The sequence below is a fragment of the Mauremys reevesii genome, linkage group 6 (genome assembly GCF_016161935.1).
Source record: "Mauremys reevesii isolate NIE-2019 linkage group 6, ASM1616193v1, whole genome shotgun sequence".
NCBI lineage: Eukaryota > Metazoa > Chordata > Testudines > Geoemydidae > Mauremys > Mauremys reevesii.
In genome coordinates, this window is record NC_052628.1 from 110870396 (window position 1) to 110898209 (window position 27814).

The 27814-nt window shown below is 40.3% G+C and overlaps 1 protein-coding gene across 19 annotated transcripts in view; it reads right to left on the bottom strand.

Moving 5' to 3' along the window:
- The window catches only part of LINGO2 (leucine rich repeat and Ig domain containing 2), a 716716-nt gene that overhangs the window by 599606 nt on the left and 89296 nt on the right, over positions 1-27814 (bottom strand). Inside the window, exon 1 of one of the 19 annotated variants that reach the window (XM_039543517.1) lies at positions 22109-22192. The exons of 17 other annotated variants lie outside the window; for them this stretch is intronic. The gene's annotated coding sequence lies outside the window, so the exon portion shown is untranslated. Of the gene's footprint in view, positions 1-4125; positions 4228-22108; positions 22193-27814 lie in introns of those variants that run through there. One more of the 19 variants, XM_039543520.1, reaches the window with a different exon arrangement.

Genomic DNA, 27814 nt, shown 5'->3' on the forward strand with positions numbered 1-27814 from the left:
CATCAGGGATGAACTGAGATAAGCAATTAAACTGCCAGTCATGAAACAACGAAGCATATACCTCAGCATATGCCACTTCCTCCATGATTGACTTTTTTTTGTTCATTCCATGATCTACTTGGGCGCAAAGTAAGAAGAATTCAAATAAAATTATAGACGTTAGAAATAGAAAAGATGTCTTGGAACATCAGATGTGCTACATAGTCCCCTGGTAGAGGAGGCATCTGATACTTAATTGATACAACATTTCATTTTAGCCAAAAGATAAAAAATAAATAAAAAATAAAAAAATTAAAGATGAGAACCTTTAATTTCAGCTGATGTTTTAACCAGTTGCAGATATACCTCATATTGGGTTTTATTTTTCCAGCTTTGATTACTGTAAAGTGTGAAGAGAATTGATACCTTTTCAGTGTTTGCAGTTAGAAAGCAAAATGACCATCCCAAGAAAAATTGACAATATTGCAGAGGGAAAAGAGCTGCTGGATGCTGTTTTTTTTGCATATTCATCAGGCAGAGTCTCCAGAGTGGACTGAGACCCCAATGGAGGAAAGCACGTGACTAACTCAAGTGCTTGACTCTGGTTGGCTTATTACTTTCAAAAGGTAACAAGTGCTTAAGTGCTTTCCCAAAACAGGGGGTACTTTCCCGAATGAGAAAACAGAATCCTCTGCCCCAACAGTTGTTTGTGTGTCTTTTAATTTATTTCATTTAGAAATCTTTGCTGTATTTTAATTGTTATACTGTTTAAAACTCCTGATTGAGCTTTTTAAAAAGAAGATAAACTTTAGAAGGGCCAAAGAAAAACTGGGAGGGAATAGGTACATGAAGTCTCCAGGGGGAAAAGAATAATACTGACAGTGGGGATGGTAGGCTTGAGAGCAGGGATTCTCAACCTCTGTCCACTGGGGCAAGAAGAGGTGTTGGTGACTTTGTAGGTGGCACGATTCCCTGAGAGTCAGCACTGAACCAGTGTCCAGGCTGGTTGCATTATGAATGTATGAATTTTGCAAAGTGTTTTGGGATCTTTTTAGATGGAAGGTGCTAAATAAAAATAAAATATTAGAGGACTACATATGATTACGCCAAGTAGATGTAATTATTCAAAATATATATAGAATATAAAAACTTTAAGAAATTTGCACAGCAAAGGCTATAAGAAGACATTTTGCCAGCATGGTAGTTCTATAAAAGGAATGTTTTCTTTTCAAATATCAATATTGGATGTATTTGTCCCAATGTTCATTTCAGAACTCATGTTCTTTTCAAGTTAATATAGTCTGGAGATCCCCAAAGACACCTCTTCAAACAATTATGATGGAAATGAGCCTTGTACTTGTTCCAATATGCATGAGGTAAGTAATTAAAAACACAGCTTACATATTCTTAGGAATGAACCAGCATAGAATTTCTCAATCTACCCTGTTCAGTAAACATGATTCCCTATGTATTTTACCCATACAGTTCTACTTTTCATATTGAAGGCCCCTAATTCTACCAAGTTTTACACACATGCTTAACTTTAACTAAGAGAGTAGGCCAATTGACTTCAAATGGGACTAACCACATACTTAAAGTTAAGCCTGTGTGAAAGTTTGCAGGGTCAGGGTTTTAATCACTACAGCCATTAAAAAAATATAACAACCTGAGATGAAATGTATGAGCAACAATAGCTTTGGATACTATTCACCACTACACAAGGAATTACAAAAGCATACATGATGTTCGTGTTTTTCTGGGACATGTGTCATTATGTAAGTATCATGGGTGAAATCCAAGCTCCACTGAAATCAATGGGAGTTTTTCCTATTACCTGTCAGCTATAATTCATGTACAACAAGAAAACAGGTCTTGCTCCTGATACAAACAACTACGATTACCCTCATTCTGAGTAGCATTTGCTCACATGAGCAGTCCCCCTGAAGCCAACGGGAATTATGTGAATAAGTGGTATTAAAGAAACAAGGTGGGTGAGGTACTATCTTGTAAGAACTGGCACTGCATCAGTATGAGAGTTAAATTGGGTTGCTAAATACTTTACCACAACAATTTACATTTTAGCACAGCTTAAAGAGATATATCCTTCAGTATAATGAAGATATACCACAGTTTTATAGTCAACTTTAAAGCCTATATTATTAAAATGATACATTTTCATTTTTTATTGAACTGTTGTATCAGTCTACACAAATTCATAAGCAGATGGTGTATAAAAGTTACAGCATAAGTGCAAAATACGATAATTATAGAAAGAATAATCTTCCATGGTTGTTATTGAAACCAGCTTCTAATTTTCACCCCCATTTGAAGCCATGTTCAATTTAGTGTGCCACATCCTACCACAACAGGGAGATTCTTCTTTCTCCCCACCAAACTTTGGGGTAGTTTTCATTTTAAAAAGTTCCTAATTGACTTAGGAGCCCAAGACTCTTTGACTCCCAGCAGAGTTGTCCCTTGGGTATGGTGAATCAGGGCGAACACTCTGGGCCCCATGCTTTGGGGAGCCCTGCGCTTCAGTGTGAGTCTGTCGTGTGGGGCCAGGCACTTACATTTTCCTGACATTCTCACTATTCCCAACAGGGAAAAATCTTGGATTCCGAGCCAATTCAATTTTTCTTTTCATAGAATAGTTTTTGCCATTCCCTTGGAAGCTCCTTCATGATCACACTCAAATTCTTGTCTACTTAAGGGCATCTTAATATCCAGTCTCATGTTTTAGAACATTTTTTTTCACTGCTTTGTCAGCCATCTCATTCCCAGGTATTCCACTATGCACTAGAATCCATGCCGTTGTTAAACAGATACCTCTTTGCACTATTTCTGTAGTTAGGAAATGTCATGTCTACTTTACAGTCCCTGTTCTGATCATATTGCCTGACAAGGAATCAGATAAAATTACAGCTGCAGCTGGTCGCACACCTCTTACCCAGGTAAGTGCCAACATTATCCCCATTAGTTCAGCTGTCAGAATGGTCACATAATTCAATAGCCTTTTAGAGTTCTGGATTCCAACACTAGGAACTCAGAAGGCTGCTCCACTCTACTGGTGCTGTCATCTTTTGATCTATCTGCATAGACCTGGCAAAGCTGGCTCCAATTTTCATAAGTAAATTCAGATATTTCAATGGTCATCGTGTGTAGGTTTTTTCCTTCCCTTGTTTTGGTCCCCATACTATTCCAAATTCACCAATGGGGGAAAATAACTGTCCAGCTGTAATTTGATTTCCCATGGCTAAATATTTTTTGTTCTCTCAACCTTTTGTTTGTTACCTATCTCCTTTACCCCTTTTTTGACGCTGATCGTCGGACTCAATCCATACCATTTTGTCTACTAAGCTCCCAGCAATCCTCATAAATCTGTTGTGTATTTGTTTTCAAGAATCCCTTTTACCTTTGTCCAAAAGGTTAGATCTAATAGCTTCATCCTTATAATTATAGGTGCTTCTCCAGAGGCTATTTGCAGCACACACCCTGGTGTTATCAGTTTGCCACCTTCCAATTGCAGAGCTTGACCCTGGAGCACTTCTACGTTTCTACAGGATGGTCTACACTACACAGTTAGGTCGACATAAGGCAGCTTATGTCAACCTAATTATCTCAATGTCTACACTACAGCCTTCCTCCTGCTGATGTAAATGCCCTACTACACCGACATAATAACTCCACCTCCATGCGAGTTGAAAGGCTTATGTCTGTTTAGTTAGAGTGATGCAGTGTCTGTGTGGACACTGTGTCCTTTACATTGGCTGTTAACTGTCTTGTCAAGTTCCAGCAGAAAAATTCCTTATTCACCAAAACATTTTCCCTTTTATTCCAATTGTGGCTAGTTTATATAGGAGGCCATCCCTCCATAGCATGTCATATGCTTTTTCAATGTCCAGGACAACTCCTTATAAAGTTTTTAAACTTTAGAAATGAGGATACAAAAAAGCATAGTCTCTCTATATGGTCAGCCATCCATCTTCCTTTTCTGAAACCACTTGGTACCTCAGTTATATTTTGCTCCAAGTATTCTACTAGTCTTACATTTATCTTTTTTCCCATGATTTTCCCCACACATGATGTGAGGGCAAAGTATTGTCAGTGTTGATGGGAACGTTTCTACTAGCCCTAACATATACGTACCTGAGATTTGGTGATTTGGCAAGTTCCAAGTTTTTGCACAGTTGAACTGTTGGGAACCAATAGGTCCTCGAGATGTCACATGCATATTGGGAGCACATCACAGGAAATGATGCTGGCACAAAGGAAACCAATTTTCTACATAATTAACATAAAACACATTGTTTACTCTTAAAAGTAATCCATTAAATTTGCCTGAAAAACAGGAATAGCATAAGCATCGCTAACAGGAAGCTCTATTTATTGGATCGTATATCATTAGAGAGATAAGAAGATTTATTGTACTACTGAGTCCATCTCGCTGTGAAGGGAGAATATATTCTCCCAACAGACTGTGTATTATTTATGTGATGTCACACTTTATCTTAATCCATCCAAGTATGGAAAGTTTGCAAGCCTAGTGGCACATGAAATCCTCCTAGCATTCCCAGTTTTCATTTATTCTGTGGATAGTTTTGAATTTTGTTGGTGACTTCTCAGATTTCTTCTTAAAAAAAAAAAACAACAACCTGTGACAGTGTCATCACAGCCATCATCCATTTTTAAAACCTTTTACCAGAACTGGTTTGATACATCAGCCACACTCCAGCAGGTTCAGATAATGTGCAAAAAATAGCACCTATGTGAACCTTCCACCTTGCATTGCTTTTTTACACCGTTTCCTTCATTTTAATTGGTAACAGAATAATGAAGAAAGGGAAGAGATGCTGAAAAGTGAACTACAGACTGAAATAGTTTTAAACTTGAGGTTTAGTTAACTCTGGACATGCAATGTGTGCCCAGATTTTCAAGGTTAATATACCGTGCTTTTTGAACGACAGTTGTATAATCATAGAAGTCAAACCTTCCCCCACTATAGTAAGAGTAGCTGGGCAGTACAGAGAGAAACAAGCTTTCTCCTTGGATAGGTGAAATAGGGACCCTGCCCCACCAACCCAGAGAATCCACGCAGTTCCATTATAAGGGGGGCTTCTAAGAGAAGAGGGAACTCAGGTTCAGCACTAGCAAGTGGGTGAGGGGAACTTGCTTATTCCACCGTCTCATGAAAAGCATTTGGCAATGGTGCCCAGGCAAACGAGAAGCATAATCCATCCAAAGAAAATAGCAACCCAACTTGGAATGAAATGTTTATAATTTTCTGTTTCATTATCAGCTCCTGCCACAGCAGATTATCAGTGTGGCTTTAGAGTTCCCAGTAGAATAATAATGAAATCAAGGCCATATCTTCCACACATTACCACTGACAATTAAACATCACTAAATATGAACCAACTTCCACTGAACATCCTCAGCACAGTGAGTGCTGTCAAAAACAAGCACTATGCAAATGCTCCTTCAGCTATTGTGACAAAGGTTTGCTATTTCTCTTCCCAAGGAAAAGCGGTCCCCAGCATCACGGGCATGCAATTGTGGTTTATAGAAGATGGATCCTACACTACAAAGCATCACAGGATGCCTCACAGAGAGAGGCAGCGTAGGTTAGAGTAGACAGCTTTACAGAATTCGGTGTTGAAATATGGTATTGAACTCGCCTAGTCCAAAACGAGGAGGATAAGAGCAGAAGAAAAAAAAACAAGCCGACACTAAAAAGCAATAGTGCTGCAAGTAATTCTTCTTAAGATCAGAGAGAGTCCTACAGATTTTGAGAAGACAGAACAACATGCCTTTGGGTAGGGGAGAGGCAGGGCAGTTGTTCCAAGGACACCTGATTCTCTCTTGTCCCGTCCAGCACAACTCCCACCACCACAAGAGATTCCCCCCCCCACACACACACACAAAATATCCCCAGTCCCAAACCGGTCAGTCACTTCCCCTCTCCCATTACATACTGTTCTCAGTTTCATGCAACACAGCCACGGTCCCACTTTGGCTTGAGGGATGTGCTCATAGGACTAAATCCTCAACGGGGGTGAACTGCCAGTGCTGCTGTATCTCTGGGATACTGCCCCCTCTTAACAACCCATCCTGGAACACAGCTTAGTGTCAGGGCTAACTACCAAACCGAGAAAACACATCAGCCTTTTGAACAAAACAAAATGTTAGCATGCAAGCTGAATGACTGTACAAGCTGTCCACTGAACAGACTGGGGAAGAGGTGCCATAGAGATAAGAGCTAAATAACTCTCAGCACATGTTAGGTGTGATAGCAGCAATCTGGCGATAATTCATTGCTGCACTCTGAATCCCCAGAATATATCCAAGGCAATGAATCAGAGATGGAATAAATCAGCGGTTGTCCTGGGCAAGAAATGAAATATGCTGTTGGAGTTCCAGAAATGGAAGAAACTAATAAAAAAAAAATACCCACAACTGCATCCCTCTGCTCTAAAGTGTCATGATCTGACAATCACCCTGAATCTCAAAAGCAACTTTCACTTTTATTTATATCAAACACCCCTTACAAAAAGTACCATAGTATTTCATTTTAGCATAATGATCTAAAACACAACAGCGGACAATAGTGATACTGTAGTGGTTTTCGGAATGACTGGAGAATGCTGTAGTACTTGCATGTAAAATAATGTCTTCCAAAGACAGTGTAAAGTTTTATTTGTTTTACCCCGGCACATACACACACACACACACACACACACACACACCTTTGTATTTGCTTGGTCCCTACACTGTATTAGTATATCAACGTGGAAGCATCCACAACAATGAGCTAATGTTGGAATATGAGAAAAACAATCGAGGCCCACTTTCCTCATCTTGACTGTTTAACCATGTTTGCCAAAACAATTTTAAAACCTCATCAGCCAGCATGGTTTGAATGCCACTCTCCGCAGAGTGCATATTTCTTCCAGCTCCTCTCTGAACATAACGGTTTTAATGCCAGACAGACCAACCAACAGGTGGTATTACTTTTGCTGCCTGTCTCTTGCTCATCTACATCCTCTTTATGGAAAAGGATACAGAAACAGAACGTATCTGACATGTAAGAAGCGTAAGTGCACTGGGCCAGTTTCTGCAGTTCTGATTCTCCTCTATTTTCCCACTAGTGACATCAATAGCTATTTCTGTTCTCACATCAGTGTAAATTGGTGTAATTCCATTGAACTCCAGAAAGTTAAAACACAGTAAAATCAATGTGAAAGGAGAATCAGATCCTGCATCTGTTAACACTGGTGTAAAGCCAATGGAATTATTTCAGTAGAATTATTCTGGCTTTTCACCATGTTGGTGAAATAAGAATTTGGCCCAATCAATCTGCCACAGAAGAAGATTACTACTCCTCGATCACCTTCCCTATACTTGCACATCTATTCTAATCAATCCCCTATCCCTTCATCACGATTTACCCCTCAAAAAGGCAGATTAACTAACCAAGATGGAATGCTTCTGTTTCAGATATGAAAAGCTGCATGCATGCCATGGAAGATTCATCTGCCAGTACTAAGAGCACTAGTTACTTGGAGTTCAGACGAATTCATTAGAGAATAGATAGAATGCACTTAATGGATCTCAGAGAAGAGTGCTGCTAAATGCACATGTGTTCTTTGTGTCACATCACCCATTTTTCAGTTACCAGTCTATCAGATCAGTCACCTGTCTGCACATATTTAGTTACCACATACTTCTACACAGGATGCATAGATCAACACAAGGCCCTTTTTATAAAGGTTGGTTTTATTCAGAAGAGAAAATGCAACACAAATGCACTTTCTTCAGTCACACAACCTCTCTAATAGGTTTCCTTCAAAATGACTGTTCAGCCCAAACCCTAGATCCACTCTAGAGAGCTGCTTCCTTCTCCATTATGTCTGAGTGGGATAATAAGCTACCTGCAACATGAATTCAGTAAAGCCAGCCGATATTTCCCTGCAGGAAACAGGGTGGCTTTTGCTGGGACACACTGCCAGCCTATCTCACTATGGTATGCAGTTACTATGGGTACTTTGAAGATAACTGGTGAATAATCTGTTGCAATTCTATTTCTAGTATCTCCAATGAAAATGTTGTAGTAGAATAAGGCATATTTTGTTGATTTTATTAAATTCACATACGGGGAGAGTGCATTTCACTTGATGTGTGGGAAGCTACCAGCAGAAGAAAATGAACAATATGTTTGCTAAGATTTATTTATATCCAAATTGCTTTTACCTGAGAGAAGTATAAAGGGTAATACTTTTATGTTCCCATAAAAATGAATTGTTTCTTGACAGAATGTGTGCAAATGACAGCTCATTTTATTACTAGAAAGCTATAATACACCAAGTGTACACTATATTATAAGAGAAATGGAAGGCTGACAGATGATTCAAGCCATCTGATTAGCTAAAATTCAGTAGATCAAGTCTCTAGAAAGGCCTGGTATAAAACCATTGAAACAATCAGCTTTAAAAAAAAAATCCCCATTTTCATTAGAGCATAACCAGAGCTAATTTGGTGCAAGGCCTTTAAAGGAGAAGAATGACTAGTTTGGGTTAATGGCCTCAGATGCTACTCCTCCCAGTATAATAAGCTCCAGGGTTTCCCACTGGTGCTGCTTAATACTTTCCAACCACTTTGCCTCTCCAATGTTCTATTGTGAATTTTTCAGTCTGTCATTTTGAAAGCTTCTGTGCTGAATAGCTTTTGTGCTGTCAGGCTAGGAATCATGTATGACATTCATTTCCAAGCAATGAAGCCACAGTATTATGGAGTTGATATACTTTCTTTTGGCTTTAAATCTGTAGTTAAAATGCTTCTTTATCATTGAACTGGGCACTGCCATTTGGAACAACCATTCTCCATCACAGGAGAGCCAAAAAAAACCAACCATCCAAGGCTGCAAGGATGGCTGTGAGCAAGCTGAACCTAAGCCAGCTTCTAAAGCAGTTTTACATCTACCAGACCAGCCAAGCGAACAGCTACACACAGAAGCCGGAGAAGAGGTCTGTCAGAAGACCCATATGTCACTGCTGGGAAACACAATTAAGAGCTTCATATCTAAACATTGCAGTTGTCAGTACACCTCTTGAACTGTTGCAAGCACTGGCTTTAAACAAGGAATCATTCAGAGCAGGAAGACAAAGTTTAGTTTTTTGAAAAAACATCAAAAAGAGAAGGCAGCAGAGGACAGGAAGTTAGAGGGAGGAGGGAAATATTGGAATCACATTAAAAATGTGTCTTTACTTTACATTATTATACAAATTAGATATATGTTTTTATGTCAATGTGCCTGAATTGTTTCGTCTCAAAGTTTTACTCAATATGTTACTATGAGAGAGACACTAAAGCCTGACAGCAATCTGAACTCGGATGCAGTGGCCAGGTAGACAGGTTTGAATATTTCCTGTTTGCCTAGCGTGGAGCTCAGATCAGCATGTGTGGCAATGCAAAAAAAAAAAAAAAAAAAGAAGAGCTGCAGGCAAATCTGTTCTATCACAGAAGATGAAATTCAAAATCATTTTTAAAAATCCAGACAGACGCCCCATAGCATATTTGCATTCTTGGCTGAGCTCCAAATGCTTCTAGGTCAAACACAGTGTTTGACTCTTTAGCATGTCACCCTATCTTTACTGAATGCTGCAGATAGACCCGATGTGCAGCACTCGGTGGCTGATGGTACAAAATGACTGGTATCTGTCCTCGCATCAGTCTATTTGCATATGGGGCAGTGCAAAAGGACTGGGTAACATGCTGACTAGCATCAGTTAGGTCAATCCTAATTTTTCCTGGTAGATGGTGCAGTATGGCTGATAACCACCTACTGTCCTGTCTGGACTATCAAGCAGCTGGGACAATGCTACAGTAGCCCAGGAAGGACTGATTTATACAATCTGTTTTACAAAACCGGTTTATGCAAATTCGGAATAGTCCCGTAGTGTAGACGTACCCTATGCCAACAAGACATAACATCCTCCTAACAGAGTGTAGGATACATTTATATATTATACCTAGTGTAGTCAGCACTTAGCACAGGGGCAATTTTGATTTGCTATGCCAAAAATCTCTTGGCACTACTGGCATATTCTTAGTAATAAATATTTTGTTTGTTTATACATATATATTCACTTTAGCTTATACACAAAAATCCTACATTAAATGAACATTATTAACGGTGCAAAGCCAAGCAGTAAAAAGTTGGGAAATGCTAGAATGAAGGTTGTCTATGCAACCTTAAATCAGCCCCCTTGGGCGCACACATTATAATACGGTCTTATTGCATGATCACAAACTATTTTTCCACAAGGACTCCTGATTCATTCAGTGCATGGGTTGGTGCTCAATTAATGAGCAGCTCATCAATATTTTGTTCTCCTTATTTTTCAATGTGTAGCCCCAGGCCCAGTTTTTGTGCACACTGTTCAGATCCTGCCATGATGACAGGATGATTAACTTTCTCCTGGACTTTTCTACAGCCCTCATCACCATAGTATCTGAGTGCCTTGCAAACATTAATTAATATTCACTCAAAACTGTTCAGAAGTGAACAGGTGGTATTACCTCCATTATATACATGGGAAATTAAGTTCAAACGTACCCACTAATTTTGGGTGCTGCATCTGAGATTCCTAGGACCTGATTTTTCATTACATTTTTGCATTATAGAGTTTTTTTTATATATTCAAGCACAGCTCCCATTGACTTCAGCTGCAGGAGAGAGTGCTCAGCTCTTCTGTAAATCATATATCAGGGTCTCAAGCTAAGCACCCAGAAAATGAGCACACAGTTAGTGACTAACCATGAAAAGTTTGGGTTAAGCAACTTACTAGCATCACATAGAAATTCAATGAAAGGCAGACAGAATCCAATTCTCTATGGCAGCATTCAACAGCCTTAACCTTGAGACCATCCTACCCACTACACACTTTTCCAATATCTGGCTACACATGATGCAGGGGTCCCACAGACAACAGCTTCCTTTACTAAACTTGTTCATTCCCATAGCAAGTCCATCCTGTGCACTGAACAATGTCCTTTTAATACAGTTGTGTGTGCATAAGATTTTTACTAGGTTTTTAAAAGCAAATTGGAAAAAAAATCCTCCATGTGGCATCATACTGATACTCACATGGGTGATCAGCGGGGTTGGACCCACCACTCAGTTCTCTGCCATTTGAGCTAATGGAGTAATTAGTAGCACTACTAGGTTGTCATTCTCTGTGTGGACCAATACCTGATGGAAATGGGATACTCTGTCAGTGGGTTTCACAGGTATTTGTTGACTGAAAATGAATAGTGAGCTTCAGGAATCATGGGTTCGATTCCTGGCTCTGGGGGAACGGACTGTAGTGGACATGGACATTTCTGTCCATTTTCCCCCAGAAATGCTGCCTTCTACCTGTCCTCTCCAAGTTGCCCTTGTCCCAGTCCTCTCTATTCCCCCACCCCTGGTTTCTCATTCCAATCCCAGTCTCCATGCCCAGCCATTCCCAGTTTCCCCGAATGTCAGAAATGGAGCTAACATGTAATAAGATTATGAATACTGCAGGAATTGCTTTGTATAAATTAGTGAATATTGATTTGTGATAACTGGATGTATCCTGCACTGGATCAGGTCACTGAGGGGAAGTTATTCTCTATAGTGTAGTAAGACCCATCTGTGTCAATGTATTGATCTAACTTGTATTGGGGATAGTTGTCTCCAGTATGCTAGCAACTATAGGTCAAAAGAGTCAAAAAGCCTCTCTAAAAGGGAGAACAGAAGGATTGCCCAGGTAGGGTCTGTGGAAAAATCTGAAGGAACTGGACTTTCCAGATCCAAGGAACGCTAAGCCATAGGGAAGACCTAGATACACGTGTAGTGTGCTTTATAGTTTTTAGGGTATGTTTTCTCTGAAATGCTTTTGATGTAAGCGAGTGATACTTTGCTTTAAGCAGGCTGTTTGGCACTAATCAGTCATTGCCCTGGGTGGAGTAGCAGCATAGAGTCTGAGCCCAAATCAGACCTGCTAGGGCTATCACAGTTGATACACAGGGAAGTTCCGCCCAGCACCTGGTATGAGGGTGGGAAAAAATGTGTATTCTCCCTGTCCTCTCCCCTCCCTCCCCCTGAAAAGAGGTGATGGGCCAAAGCCCAAGATCTAGATGGTATACGCACAAAAGGCCAGGAGATGTGAGAGTTACAATTAACTGATTAACAGTGACACCCTCAATCTCCTTGCCAAGCCAGTGCCAGTTCCCCAGACTCCTCATTCAATCTCTCCTCCCCACTAGCTTCTAGTCCCAATCTCACTCCCAAGACTCTTTGTACAGTTTCAGCATTCTCCCCTTCCCCACCCAGCTCCTTTTCCCAGTCTCCTTGCCAACCAGTCCCGATGTCCCCACCACCAGCTTCCTGACCCAATTTCCCCTCTTACCCACCTGCCCCAAGCTCCTTCTCCCAATCTACTCCCCGCACTGCCTGCAGGTCCAGTTTTTGTAGCCTCTGCATTCAAATCAGGAAACTGCTTCTTCAATTCTGCTCTCAGTTCACGTGCCTGGAGCTGGTCTCTGCACAAGGTACAGCAGCCCAGAGCTGCAATTGCAGGAGAATTCATCTCTAGGATGGACCATGCTGGTGTGGATGGAATCTTTGGGGGAATTTAGCTGCTAAAACTAGCAAGTCTGTGAGCATGTGTGAACTGCAATTTTCCAAAGGCCTATTACTTGGTTACATTTGGACAGATTTTTTATGGGGTCAGCAAAAGGCCACCCGCTACCAAATATCAAGTCCCTGCTCCAGAACCTATGGGTTCTAGAAAGCAAGACAGATCTCCACTGAGTTGACAGTCCAGGCATGCAAAGCCACCAGTTTTCACACTGTGAAAATAGTTCTTTACAATTTGCTCAAGAGTGACGCTTTTCAGTTTGCTTACTGATAGGAATAGTAAAGTTCTCTCCCTCCCTCCTAATGCAGATATAGAAATAGATATAACTGTAGATACTGTAATCTTAGGCTGTATTTGTCGATGTAAAGGAAGAGATTAGAAAAAACAAATATTTCTCTCATATTTTTCCCATGAAGTTTATTTTGCGCATTAGATAGTATGTTAGGTCTATTCAGTTTCACTATTGCTGATTTCCCCCATTGTTTCTGTGGATCATTCACGTAGCAAAAGAGAAGAGGAAGATAAGAAAATGAGGTTCCAAAAATTACAAACACCTGCAGAGGGACTGAAGAGCATCTGTAGTCCTGAAATTACTTTTAATTCATATTTTAAAAGTGGCTAGATATCAAGATGATGGTGTCCTCTTAATTTTTGTGAATGTGATCCAAGTGGGAATTTGACATTGTCAGGAAAATGTTGCTGTTTTCATGCTGATAATGACATTCCACGACAATACAGGTGTCTGCTGTATGATGTCATTTAAAAATACCACTGTTTAAAATCCCCTGGATCTGTCAGCCAGCCTATATGGAGGCTACTTCCTTTTGCTCATAGGATCAAGCAGCCCTTAGCAAAGCTACAGTGGTAATTTCTGGAAAATGATAAATGAAGATTTTTCTCAGTTTTTACAGCTTCTTTCCCTTATACGATGTATGCTTTAAAATTTCATTACTTCAAACATCACTGTCAGGCACACCTTCCTGTGGTCTTAGAAACATTTAAAATGTGACTCCCCCTCCCATTATTTGATTCCTGCAATATGGTTAGCAAGTGGAGCTCCTAATCCTGCAAACACCTAATTGTGTTTGTGTGACTTTATTCATGCACTGTTTGCAGGATAAAGGCCACAGTGCTCATCAAAACCTAGGAAATGTGCAATGTTTGAGGCAAGAGTGTAGCATAAGTATAATCTCTGTCATTCATTTAGGGCTTTATACTGTCACCCATCACTGTAGTATCTGAGAGCCTTCCATGTAAGATGAATAGCAATATTGTTCTTCATGGAGTCTCTTTGTTTCATGGGTAAAACAATCTGCTTAGGGTAGGGTTCTAAAGTGTTTCCTACAGGATCTTTCCTATAGTTAAGTGGGCTTCAGCATTAATATTTCCTTGTGCTGGAAATTATCTATTTTAGGTCACAAACTTATGTGACTATTAGCCAAAGTCTACATTTTGATCAACTAAGGTTACAGTGCAGTAAGCTGATGAAGTGGCTGGACCCCTATTCCTATGCACAATTGCAGTGAACTCAGCAGAGCTCCTCATGAGGCAGGGCAGCTCTAGGCATTTTGCCGCCCCAAGCATGGCAGGCAGGCTGCCTTCGGCAGCTTGCTTGCGGGAGGTCCCCGGTCCCACAGATTCGGCAGCAGCCTGCAGGAGGTCCGCCAAAGCCGCGGGACCAGCGGACCCTCCGCAGGCATGCTGCCGAAGGCAACCTGCCTGCCGCCCTCGCGGCGACCGGCAGAGCGCCCCCCATGGCTTGCCGCCCCAGGCACGTGGTTGGCGTGCTGATGCCTGGAGCCGCCCCTGTCATGAGGACAGGGCTCCACCCCTGTGGATCAAGACCTATAAGTATGATCAGCTAGAAAGGCACAACTGCACCTCTGTTTCAGATCACATTCCCTTGTTTACAGCCAACTTCCTTGTCTGTTGTAAGCCACAAAGGGTACGTCCATACTGCAAACAAACAGTCACAGCTGGCCCAAGTCAGCTGACTGGGTCCTGGAGGGCTCAGGCTATGAGGCTGTTTAATTGGGGTGGAAAGAGAGCTGGATCCCAGGCTCTTGGACCCCGTGAGGGAGGGGCCCATACTCTAGCAGGAGTCCTTACATCTACATTGCAATTAAACTGCCCTGCAGCTTGAGCCCAACTCAGCTGATGCTGGCCAGCTGCATGCACTTAATTCAGTGTAGACATACCCCGATATACAAATGCCTGTGCTCTACATATGCCTACAGATACTCATTCTCAGCAGCATTCAGAAGACTTTTCATAATATTTTGCAAATGCATGTCTAGAAACTTATTAGCAAGGGTTCCTTGTGTTCACATCCTACATACATTAAACATTTTGTTTGAACTCTGTAGCAATTACTCTTTTTTAATATAAATGTTCACATTGCTTAATGGAGCTGAATAAGTCCTGTCTAGTGACTGATTTTAGCATTGTGGTTTCCCAGTAATTTGCTGGTGGTGTGTTTGCATTGAAATGTCTAACATTTTTCCATCTTCAGAATTTTGTTCATTTAAATGTATAATCTTAATGTTAACTTCAGTGAACTAGGTTAAAGTAATGTCTTTTTTGTTTGTTTGTTTAAAAGAGGAAGAAAGAAACTCCCTGTGCTTAATAGCATGTTTTAATATGTTAGCATTTAAATGGTCCCAATTAGACCTCAATGTTTGCACCTCATAGTGGTAAATGGCTTGAGGGAAGGGTAAATCCCTACCTTTATTGCTGCAAGACTGGGTTAACAGGACACCAGCACACTGATTTAAATAGTGATGGCACTATCTTCATGTTGATAAAAACAACGCAGTGTGGGGGAAGAGACTGGCATCTTAGAATTTGCTGAAAAATGTGTGCAGAAATGGCAGCAAGATGCTAATACTGAGGAAGTCAATTTTTTTCCTCACACAGGATCATGATTTCATAGGTTACATGATCGCCTAGTTTGAATGCCTGTAGAACACAGGCCACAGAAAGTCAACCAGTAATTCTTGTGGTGAAGGGAATTATGCTTCCCCAACATTTCTACTGTTAAGTTTTATTTTTGGAGGATCTCACTGTATAAGTTGCAACAAGACATTTGCAATCTCCCTCAGGCAAAGATCCCAGCAGTCCTCCTTAATTCATTCTGTCTTTCTCCCCCACCAAAAGCTGGATAAATATGCACTTCTTCCAGACTCCAAGTGAACTCATAAACAGGGGCGGCTCCAGGCCCCAGCACGCCAAGCACCTGGGAGGGTCTGCTGGTGTCGCGGCTTTGGTGGAGCATCCGCCGGCGTGCCTGCGGGAGGTCCACCGGAGCCGCGGGACTGGCGACCGGCAGAGCGCCCTCCCGTGGCGTGCCGCCGTGCTTGGGGCGGCGAAATCGCTAGAGCCGCCCCTGCTCATAAAGCAGGTGCATGGAAGAAGTTTTTACTAAAATCTTGAAAACTCTATTATGCATGTATGGTCATATGTAAAATTTTACTTTTATATTTTTAATGCACCACCAAAACCACTCTGCAGACAAGTCCTTCCTCCTGGTAGTTTAGCCATATGCAGATGCCTCAGGCCAAGATTTTTGAAAAATAGGACTCTGAAGTTAGCTTTGTAAATAAATGGCTTGATTTTAAAAGTGCTGCTGAGCATCCAATAACTCCCCACTGACTTTTGAAAGTCAGGGCACTTATTTTCTTAAGTGCCTAGATATGGATTTGGTTCCCTAACTTTAGCCTCTTAATTTTTTTAATTTAATTTTTAAATGTTGGCCCCAACCATTTTTCAAGTACTTATGAGGGGAAAAAATATATTCTCAACTTTTTTAAAAGTGTATTTTCCTACCCCACTTCACTGTTAACATGGTGGACAGGATTTTATTCAGAGTCAAGAACAAAACCAAACAAAAACTACCAATATGCTAAACATATAAGTTAAGTCCAAGCAGGGAACATTTCAGACCAGAAGGAGAATATTTGAAAATATCATGTCATGAGAATACAAATACCAGGTAGTTATTATAATAAAACAATGTTTACTATTGCTATAAAATAGAAATAGATATTTAAAGTATATATGTCAATATATAAAATCTGATTTTAAAATTGCATATTTGAAATCTACTAAAATACAAGGACTATTCTATCAATATAAGACATAAAGCAAAGGGACCCCCAGGACTGCCGAACCCGGTCCCTCCACCATCCACCACCTATCCTGTAGGACAATCCCTCACTCTCATAGACCTTGGGAGACAGGCCAGTCCTCATCTACAGTCAGCCCCACAACCTGAAACAAATACTCACCAGCAACTACACACCACACAACCAAAACTCCGACTTAGGAACCAAACCCTGCTACAAACCCTGGTGCCAGCTCTGTCCACGTATCTATTCAAGGGACACCATCATAGGACCATCAGCCACACAGTCCGGGGCTCGTTCACCTGCATATCTACCAATGTGATATGTGCCAGCAATGCCCCTCTGCCACGTACACTGGCCAAACCAGACAGTCTCAACACAAAAGAATAAATGGACAGTAGGAGAACACTTCAGTCTCTCTGGTCACTCAATAACAGACCTAAAAGTGGCAATTCTTCAACAACAAAAACTTCAAAAATAGACTCCGACGTGAAACTGCAGAACTGGAATTAATTTGCAAACTGGATACCATCAGATTGGGCCTGAATAAAGGCTGGGAGTGGTTGAATCATTACAAAACCTAAACTTAAATTTCCCTAATATTAATTTCTCCCTACTGTTACTCACACCTTCTTGTCAACTGTCTGTAATGGGCCACTCTCTCACCACTTCAAAAGAGATTTTTCATCCCTTGGTATCCTGGTGTTAATTGATTTATCTTGTTAGACTGACCTCACACTTGGTAAAGCAATCCCCATCCTTTCATGTATTTATACCTGCTCCTATATTTTTAACTTCACACATCTGATGAAGTGGGCTCTAGCCCACGAAAGCTTATGCCCAAATAAATTTGTTAGTCTCTAAGGTGCCACAAGGACTCTTCGTTTTCACCATCAGAACGATACCCACACTCATAAATTTGTCCAGCTCACAACTCCGATTGAGACACTGTTCTTTAAACTCATCCCTTTGATGGTTAGAAACCTTTTTCTTATTTCCAGCCTGAATTTGTTATTGACCAGTTTATACCCATTTGTTTTTGTGCTTTGTCCTTTAGCGTAAATAACTCTTACATTCTTAAGTCTTCTTCCCTTAACTATTTATACCCTGCTGTATTTATAAAGAATAATCACATCCCTTCCTCACTCTAATTTTTTCATGACTAAACAAGTCAAGCTTTTCCAGTCTGCTCTCATAAGATAGGTCCTCCATGCCCCTGATCATCCTAGTAGCTCATATCTGCACATATTCCAGCTTGGATTCATCTTTCTTGAACATGGGTAATGAGAATTGTACACGATATTCCAAATGAGGTCTTACCAGTATCTTGCACAACAGCATTAATATTTTGCTATTTCTGCTGAAAATGTCTTACCTGATAGGACCGCATTTGCCTTTTTTACACCTTCTTCACATTGAGCTCAAAAGATTTTTGTCGCATGCAATTGTATGTGAAACATTTATTTTGAAAGTCAGTGGATCAGATCCAAACACACTGAACATCTAACTGCTGACAGAATATGAATTCTGTGGCCTAAGCCCATCTGTGCTCATGTTATTTTATATCTAATGATTCTTTTGGTGCCTGGCTGCAATGTGCTGCAACAAACATGATGGCAGTTACAAAAGAAAAAAGATCATACTCTTAATTGAACAAACAAAGAGCTGTTGGTGACACCAATTAATGTGTCACTAGACAATTTTACCAACTGTGGACTACAAAAGCAAACACATTATCTAACTGATGGTGTGCAGGGCAGAGTGCACACACCCTATGCAGTAGTTGGCAGAGAAAGCGTTAACTCCCTCTTCCCAAGAAGCTGAAATTCTATAACCACATGCCCCCAAAGCAGGCACTTCCTGGGATCAAGCCAAGATGGGAGTAGGGCTGCCGCAATGGAAATAAAGCTCTCCATTGTAGGAAATTGGGTCACACTCGGGCTCAAGAGCCTGATGCTGCAACATGCTCAGAGCCTCCTGAGAGATGCACAGTGCCCTCAGCTCTTTTATGCACCCAAAACTATGAGGTGAATCATCGTGTGCTATAAGATTGACATGCTGTGATAACACTTCACTGAGTCTCTACTTATGGGAAATGGGAAAACTTTCTTCCCAACTCTCTGATAAGAAAGGGAAGGTCAAAGAGGGTAATACAGTGGCCATCATTATAAAAATCAACCAACAACATTTCCCATATAGTGATATGAGATTCCACAGTATTTTGATTTTTTTTTTTTGGTATCTGTAAGAGGAAATAAGGTACAAGAGATCAGAGACCACAGTGTAGTAACTCTTGGTAAAATATTGACCTTGTAAATGGTAGCTAAGAAAGGGAGAAAATGTCGGGGGGGGGGGGGAGTGTTGGGGAAAAAAGTTGAGAGTGATAGTAATGTGAGAAGACAGAAATATGCAATATGAGATGGAAGAGATACATAGATAATTTGATTAGAGCAGGTGATCTCCTTAATTTCTGCTCATTTTGCTTTTCCATTAACAATTAACTAGAAGAACTAGGATAGAGAGTGCCCTACCGGTTCTTATAATGTGCATATCATGAGGAAGTGCAGTGTAACTTCTTTGTGATAAAATGGACAGATGGGTCTGTCATCTATGTCTATCTTCCAATTTCATAGGTATAAAAGATCTTACAACATAAGGCATCATAGTTCTTACTTTTAATAAATGTATGGTAATAATCAGAGAACAATACCTTTTTAAAGTTACTTCAAAGGACAGAGGCAAGGCATAACTGTTAATAGTGGGGGATGACATTTTGAACCCACTCCTCACAAAAAAAAAGAAATAAAAATATAAACCCTAGCAGAAATGCAGCAGCACGACTCCCCTTCCGCCACACACGTCACCTCTGTTAAAGGAAATACTTTTATTTTTAAATTAACCTGAAGAGAATGGGTTCAAATACATGATTATATATCAGTCTGTAAATGCAATAAAATTGAGCTTGTCCATCTACTTTGTGATTGCATGCAAAAATTACCTCAGGATGATTAATGGCTGTAATAACTGTTTAACTGAAAATATCATCATCATAGGGGAAAAAGACTAAATATATTCCAGAGCTTCACACTTAAAAAAGTTAGCTCTTTTCTTGCAATAGAATTTAGGATTATTTTCTGAGATGTGAAGTACAGATTCATAATTAAAGGTTTTATAATCTAGTAATTATATAACAAATTACAGCATCGTTTTAAAAATAATTCTCATGAATTCTCTCATGTAACTTTAATATACAAGATATTGTAAACAACAAAACAAAATTAAAGAACTAAGATGTGATTAGATCCAAAGGCTTCATTCCTCTTTCACTTAGACCAGTTTTACACCAGTGTGACTCATTTCCATGTAATTATAATACTCACGATTAAGTCTCTGCCCTAGAATGCATTGTATTCAGTAATGCGTTTGCACGCATGCATGTGAGTAGTGTAACTGACTTTAGTAAGCACTGGATAAGGTTGCTAGTCTCACCTTAAATATGACATCTGAATTTGGGCCCAGATTTTTAAAAGGTAGTTATGTGTTGCTCTTCCCAAATTACTTAGATAGCTGAGGCCCATTTCAAAAGTGTTATAGGGGACTAAATCCCATTGACTCATTTCAAAAAGGGATAAGTATTTAAGAGAAAAAATCCCATAGACAGTCAATGGGATTTAGGCTCCTTAGTGCTTAAATCCCTTTTGAAATTTATATATAGTCTCCCACATATCAGGTGCATTGGGACACTGACTAAACAATGCCTAATAGTTTTAAAAATCTGGGTATTAGCCTTGCAATGCTGAGTGGAGCAATGCCTAAATACCTTAAAAAAATCTGGCCTTCTTTAGCTCTGGTCTGGTCAGCTCTCCCAAACTAAATTTGCCAAACTCATCACATTGTCAGGAGAGATTCCTAATAAAATAACTGGTTGAAGAAAAACCACAGACTCCTCCACATTAGAGAAATTTTCTCCAATGGAACTACGTTGACTCCAATGGAATTACATCGATTTATACCAGCTAAGGTTATAGTCACTGTCTCTCTTTTGCTTCAAGAATACAAGGATGTTTTCAACTGCAGTTATAATAGGAACACTTATTTTCTCTCTCTTTGGTGGAAGAGGAATAAAGAAAGCATTGACAGTAAAATAATATCTACAAAATGTAATGAATACTTTAATCTGTAGAGGACATGCCTTGTAGTCATTTTTTTCCTGGGGAAAAAGTTGTTAATTACGACTTTCCACCTTAAACATTCAGCAGAGCAATCCCCTGCACTTGGTGCAGATGGAAAAATGTCTCACATCATATCAGAGTTTGACTGACTGCTAGTAAATGAGGTAAAAAAAAAGTAATTCTGAAAAGAATGAGGATTGGTATGACAAAGAACTCCTATTCCTTAGCATCGAGCTTAGAAAAAGTGTTCTTTCTACTGAATCCAGAGGAATCAAAAGCAAATGTGTCCTTAAATTCATAAGGGAACAAAGTCTTTAATAGTAAACCAGCATATCTAATCTAAAAGAACTGAAAAAAGAAAAGATATATTAGGAAAAATATGGTCTCACAAATACGTGGTTATACTCCTCTTGATTTATTTAACCTAAAGAAGTGCTTTGTATCTGAATCTAAATAAGAGTGAAACCACAAAATGTTCGGTTAATATGCATTTTAACATGACAGCAATTGAAAGATAAAAGAAAATAAGCATAATGGAACAGGTCTGTAACCGCCAAGTATCAGAGATTACCCTGCTAGCAGGTGATGGTTCTGATGGGAAGTGCTAAATGTGTTTTATTGACTCACTGAAGCAGACAGACCATTACCTCTCTTATATAGAAGATAAATAGGGATGTCTCTTTAAACAGAGAGGACATAGGGTTTGGACTGAGCAGTTATGAGAGGAACCCGTGGAACTGCCATACCTAGGGAAAAGCTTGGGCTGGATTTTGTGTATCATTTAATTCCCTTTTTGTCCATCAAGCCAACCTCCAGAACATGGCATATTCTGATCCACTGCCATATGTGTAGACTTTGGAGCAGAGTGAAGAAGCAAAAGGATAGCAGTGGCCTACTTTTCTGAACCAAAACACTGATTTGCTAATTTGATCTCTGCATCCTAAAAGATGTTACATGCCATTCTTTTTATTAAGCAAACAAAAAAGGCCTTCTAGCAACACAAAAGCAATATGACAAACACCCTAGAAATTACTCTCATTTTTTGTAAACAATTTGCATGAACTATCTATTCATTTTTCATGGAGGAAAAAACCAATGAGAAACAGTTTTCACAATTGTACTTTTAGGGCCTGTTTATAAGAAGTTCTGAGTATTGTCAGTGCTCGCCTACTTTAAATGAGAGTTCTTCAGTAGAGATAGCAGACACACAGAACATCCCATGATCTGGCCAGAGGCATCTTTAGTTTGATGAAAACTGGAAATGAAAGAAAGAACACTACATCAGAAAATAAACGTGCGAGCCCATTTGTGCTGTGCATAAAGAACTATGTTCTGTTCAAGTATCAAGGGGCCGACTTGACTCAGCCTAATTAACTGTCTTTAAAAGTTAAATGAATCCTGGAGGAATACACAATGGTATTTTAGTCCCAACACAGAAGGTCAAGCCACGGTAGTAAACGGATGGTGCTTATATTACATAAATGCCTAATTCATCCCTGCTGTCACTTCACTGAAAATACACCAGGGCCAATGTACCTCTCCTTTTAATGCTCATTGGACAAGTTGGATTTGTAGCCTCAGAAGAATTTCAAACATTCCCTTATGAAAGAAAATCCAACCATTCAAAAATCTTAGGAGTGTCTAAGTGAGATATCAAAGAGTCCTATGGCACCTTATAGACTAACAGATGTATTGGAGCTTTCGTGCATGCATCCTACAAAGTGGGTATTCACCCACAAAAGCTCATGCTCCAATACGTCTGTTAGTCTATAAGGTGCCATAGGACTCTTTGCTGCTTTTACAGATCCAGACTAACATGGCTATGCCTCTGATAAGTGAGATATGTTCCCTTCTAGTGACAGATCCTGTGCTGTTGTACATTGACTAACTCTGTTGGCTGCAGTGGAGCTATACTGATTTCCAGCAGCTGAGAATTTTGCTCTAAATGATTCACTCAGGCTGAGGGAATGAAAGGACTAAACATCTTTTGCTGCACCCTTAGTGTCTGATCCTCAAAAGATGCCGAATATCCTCAACTTCTGTTGATATCTGTGAGAGTGAAGGACCCTTGGCAACTCTCAGGATTCAGCCCTTACAGCTGAATTTTTGCTCAGTGATATCATTGAGGGCTGATCCTGTGTTCCTTGGGTTTTGGTGCATAGGGAATACAGAATCAGGCCCCAGGTAGGCAAAAGGTGCAGGGGAAAGGAACTCACCAGAATTTATGCTGGTTAATACAGGTTGTAGCATCTCCGCTAGTAAAAAAGGAAAACCTGAACCATAAATTCGGGGTCAGGGAGATGTGAATCTGATGCAGAATGCCCTCCACTCCCTGAGACACAATCTCTAGTAAGCTCACTAACTGCCTTTCTGAGCTTCCAACACCCTCTACCCATTTCAACCTTTTAGGTCAAATAGAAAAAGGTTTTGCGGGTTGTGTGTCAGAGTGGTACTGTGGAATGTTCCTTGCCATGATTTCAAAAAGATTATACATTTATTCTACTTTAAAGTATGTATTTTTCCTTAAGCATGTGGTATGACAAATTATTTCTGGTGGTTTTAAATAATATAGAGAGACCTAGGATTATATTGTGGCCCATTTTAACTGGAGTTAAACTATTCTGTATTTGATGTGTCAGGTGTCTAAAAACCTGATACTTCACAAATACCAGCGACATTTAAAAAAACTAGGGGTGTGTGTATGTAATATTTAGCATTTGCATCTTGAGTATTTATTCATATTTTGCTTTGGAGGCTTGGGAGCAATTAGGTGTTTCATTACACATCTTCATCTAGCCACAAGATGAGCACAAAGGCCACACTTTGTTGGCATGGGGGACACGCTTGCTTCAGGCAGGGAAGCTTATTTGATGCTCTAGAGGTTTACAGGAATTTAAATTGTTATATGTATCTGGTGAGCTGAGGACCTCTGAAGCAAGAACAAAGCATGAGCCTCTATTGGCTGAGCTACAAGACTAGCTGTGGTTTAGCCTCTTCTTGATTTTCAGGTGCCCTGCTGGGTTACAACTGCATCTTCTGATGCCTGATGGGTTGTGTCATTCTAAGTCCTCTATCTTTGTGCCAGCATACCTCCTAAACTATCATTATCCTATGCTTACCACTAACAACATTGACCTTCATCAGTAGCAGTGAATGAAGGTTCACACTGAAAACAGTAACTTTAACCTAAACAGCTATTTACATAAAACATGTTGCAATTTAAAAATTGGCATTACATCAGCTACATTATTTAGAAGAGGGCTCCAGAGGTGATCCTGGCAATTACAAGCAGGTAAGCCTAACTTCAGTACCAGGCAAATTGATAGAAAACAATATCAAAGAACAGAATCATCAGACACAAACATGATTTGTTGGGGAAGTATCTTTTGTAAAAGGAAATCATGCTTCCCCAATCTATTAGAATTCTTTGAGGCTGTCAACAAGCATGTGCAAAAAAGGGTGACACAGTTGATACAGTGTATTTGGATCTTCAGAAAGCCTTTGACAGGGTCCCACACCAAAAGCTCTGAAGGAAACTAAGTAGTCATGGGATAACAGAGAAGGTCCTCTCAAGAAACAGTAACTGTTTTAAAAAGATAGGAAACAAAGGGTAAGAATCAATTGTCAGTTTCCACAGTGGAGAAAGATGAAGAGCAGGATTCCCCCCAAGGATCTGTACTGGGACCTATGCTTTAAACATATTCATTAACGATCTGGAAAAGGGAAAAAACAATGAAGTGGCAAACTTTGTTGATGATAAAGTAATCCAAGATGTCAGTCAGAACTGGATTTAACTAAGGATTACTGGAGGAATCTCAATAAACGGCATGACGGGCTGACAAAATGGCAAATGAAATTCAAACCACATAAGTGCAAAGTAATGCACACTGGAAAAAATAATCCCATCTACACTTATGAAAGTTAGCTGTTATCATTCAACAAAAAAGAGAACTTGGAGTCACCGTGGATATTTCTCTGAAAAACTTCTGTTCAATGTGCAGGAGCAACAGTCAAAAAGGCTAACAGTATATTAGGAACTTTTAGGAAAGGAATAGAAAATAAGACAGAAAAAATATCATGCCACTGAATACTGTGTCCAGTTCTGGTCACCCCATCTGAAAAAAGATATAGTGGAACTGGAAAAGGTTCAAAGAAGGGCAACAAAGACGATCCAGGGTATGGAACAGCTTCCATATGAGGAGAGAATTAAAAGATTGGGACTGTTCATCATAGAGAGAGATAACTAAGGTGGACTATGATAGAGATCTATAAAATCATGAATGGTATCTAAACATGAACAAAGAAGTGTTATTTACCTTTTCACACACAAAAAAAGCCAGGGTCACCTGACGAAATTAATAGGCAGCAGATTTAACACAAACAAGACGAAGTACTTCTTCATACTACACCTAATTAACCTGTGAAACTCATTGCCACGAGATCTTGTGAAGGCCAAAAGTATAACTGGGTTCAAAAAAAATGAGGTAAAATCATGGAGGATATGTCCATCAATGGCTATTAGTAAGGCTGCAAGTTTTTCACGGATTCTGTGACTTTTGGGGATCTCCGGGACTTCTGTAGCAGTCGGTGCAGCTGACCCCAGAGCTGTCTGAGCAACTCAGACAGCCTCTGGGCCAGGCACACCAGCCACTGCTGGGGGTGTCTTGGGCCACCAGTTCCACCTCCCCACTCCCCCGCAGAAGCAGCAGGTGTTTGGGTGTGGGAGGGGGCACTAGACTAGGGGTTTGGGCACAAGAGGGGTTGAGGGCTCTGGGTGGCTCTTACTTTGTGGGGCCTCCCCAGAAGTGGCAACATCCCTCAGATCCTAGGTGGAGGCTGCACGCAGCCTCCACCTGCATGCACCTCCCCCACAGCTCCTATTGGCTGTGGTTCCTAGCCAACGGGAGCTGCAGAGCTGGCGCTCAGGGCAGGGGCAGTATGCAGAGCTGCCTGGCCATGCCTCTACTAGGAGAGAAGGAGGGGGACGTCGCCGCTTCTGGCGAGGTGTGGAGCCTGCCAACCACCCCCTCCACCACCACCCAATTTAGTCACGGGTATATAGTAAAGCCATGGACTGGTCGAGGGATGTGAATTTTTAGTAAAAGTCATGGACAGTGAATAAAAATACTCATGACTAAAATGTAGCCTTACCTATTAGCCAAGATGATCAGGGACATAACCCCATGCTCAGGCTGTCTCTAAACCTCTGACTTCCAGATGCTGGAACTGAGCAATAGAGGATGGATCACTCATAATTACCCTGTTCTGTTCATTCCCTCTGAAGAATCTGCATCAGCCACTGTCAAAAAGACAAGATACTGGGCTAGATCGACCATTGTTCTGATCCAATATGGTAGTTCTTACAATTTCAAATGTTCTTCCAGTCTACTCATAGCAAGGAATCATCCACATTTAATTTCATATTTCAAACCCTACAGTATTTTATAAAAAAAGACACTAAAGACATTTTAGTCACATGACACCACTAAAAACAGGTGTAACTAACCATATTTTTCCCATCCAACTGCCATAAAAATTCAAGCAATTCAAAAAGTATAATAAGCATGTGCTATTCATCTTCCAATTGAAAACACAGACTTTCTATAGGCCATTTCCATCCTGGTTAAAGAGGATGTCCTGGCACAGTCTTCACTATATTGACACAACTGCACCATTATAATAGAATAGTAGTAGTAGATTAGCCTTGCTGAAAACGTGCTTCGATATGGAGTTTGACTTCAGGCTGAAGCTACTTGGACTCTTGTTAAGACACACACTTAGGTTACACTAGAGGGAGGGCAGGACAGATACCTGAAAGCTACTTTGTTGGCTAGTGTCCATTTCTGTATGCCAGGGGACTGGGATTCAAATTCAGACTGGTTCATTTAGATATTAGAGTACAGTAGTCACAACAGCAGTTTTAGGTTGATTCAAAGCTTCATTTTCTTCTGCAACCACTAAATTGTTCACTTGTACTTAAGTCCACAAACTTCCACATGAGAAGGAACTGATGCTGTCATTCTCAGCCACCACCATCCTTTGGTCACATTCACCTTCTCTTATCTTACACCTCCTAAATATAGGTTCCTCACATCTAACTATAGGTGATCAATGGTTTACGGGATTGAGCATGAAGTTCTATTCCAGATCTGAGCATTATTTGGCAGTATGACCTTGGACAAATTACTTAGGTCTAAATTTTGGAAAGCGAGTGCCAATGTTTTTTACACAGATACACAATGTAGTTCTAATCATGCCAGTCCCAGGATATTAGAGAAACAAGGTGGGCGAGGGAATATCTTTATTGGACCAATTTCTCAAAGGAAACCTGCACAACACTTTCAAAAGGTGAGCTTGAATTCATAACTTTGCTAGACACTAAAAATCATGGACTTAATATAGACACTGGATTTACAGCTTATTACAACAATCTGTAACAAATCTATCCCCTGTTTTTGTCCTATGACTACAGGGGTGGGAATGGGCCATTACACCTTGAATGGTCTCTTTGAATATGTGCTAACTACTTGTTCAACCTTATATTTAGCTGTGACACTGAGTACTTTTCCTATACCTGAAAGTGACCTCTGTGTAGCTCAAAAGATGGTTTCATCAACAGAAGTTGGTCCAATAAAATACATTACCTCACCCAGCATGTCTCTCTAGGATCCATAGTTGAGCATTTAAAGAAAAGTGGCCTCAATTTCAGATGTATGGAACACCTGTAGTTAATATGGATTTAGGTGCCTGATTTTTGCCACCCAAGTCTTCCATGTAAACGGACAGAATGAGAATAGGTATAGGAGAATATCAGTAGGAATATATTAACCATCTGACCAGGATGATGACAGTGATTGTGAAATGCTTGGGGAGATTA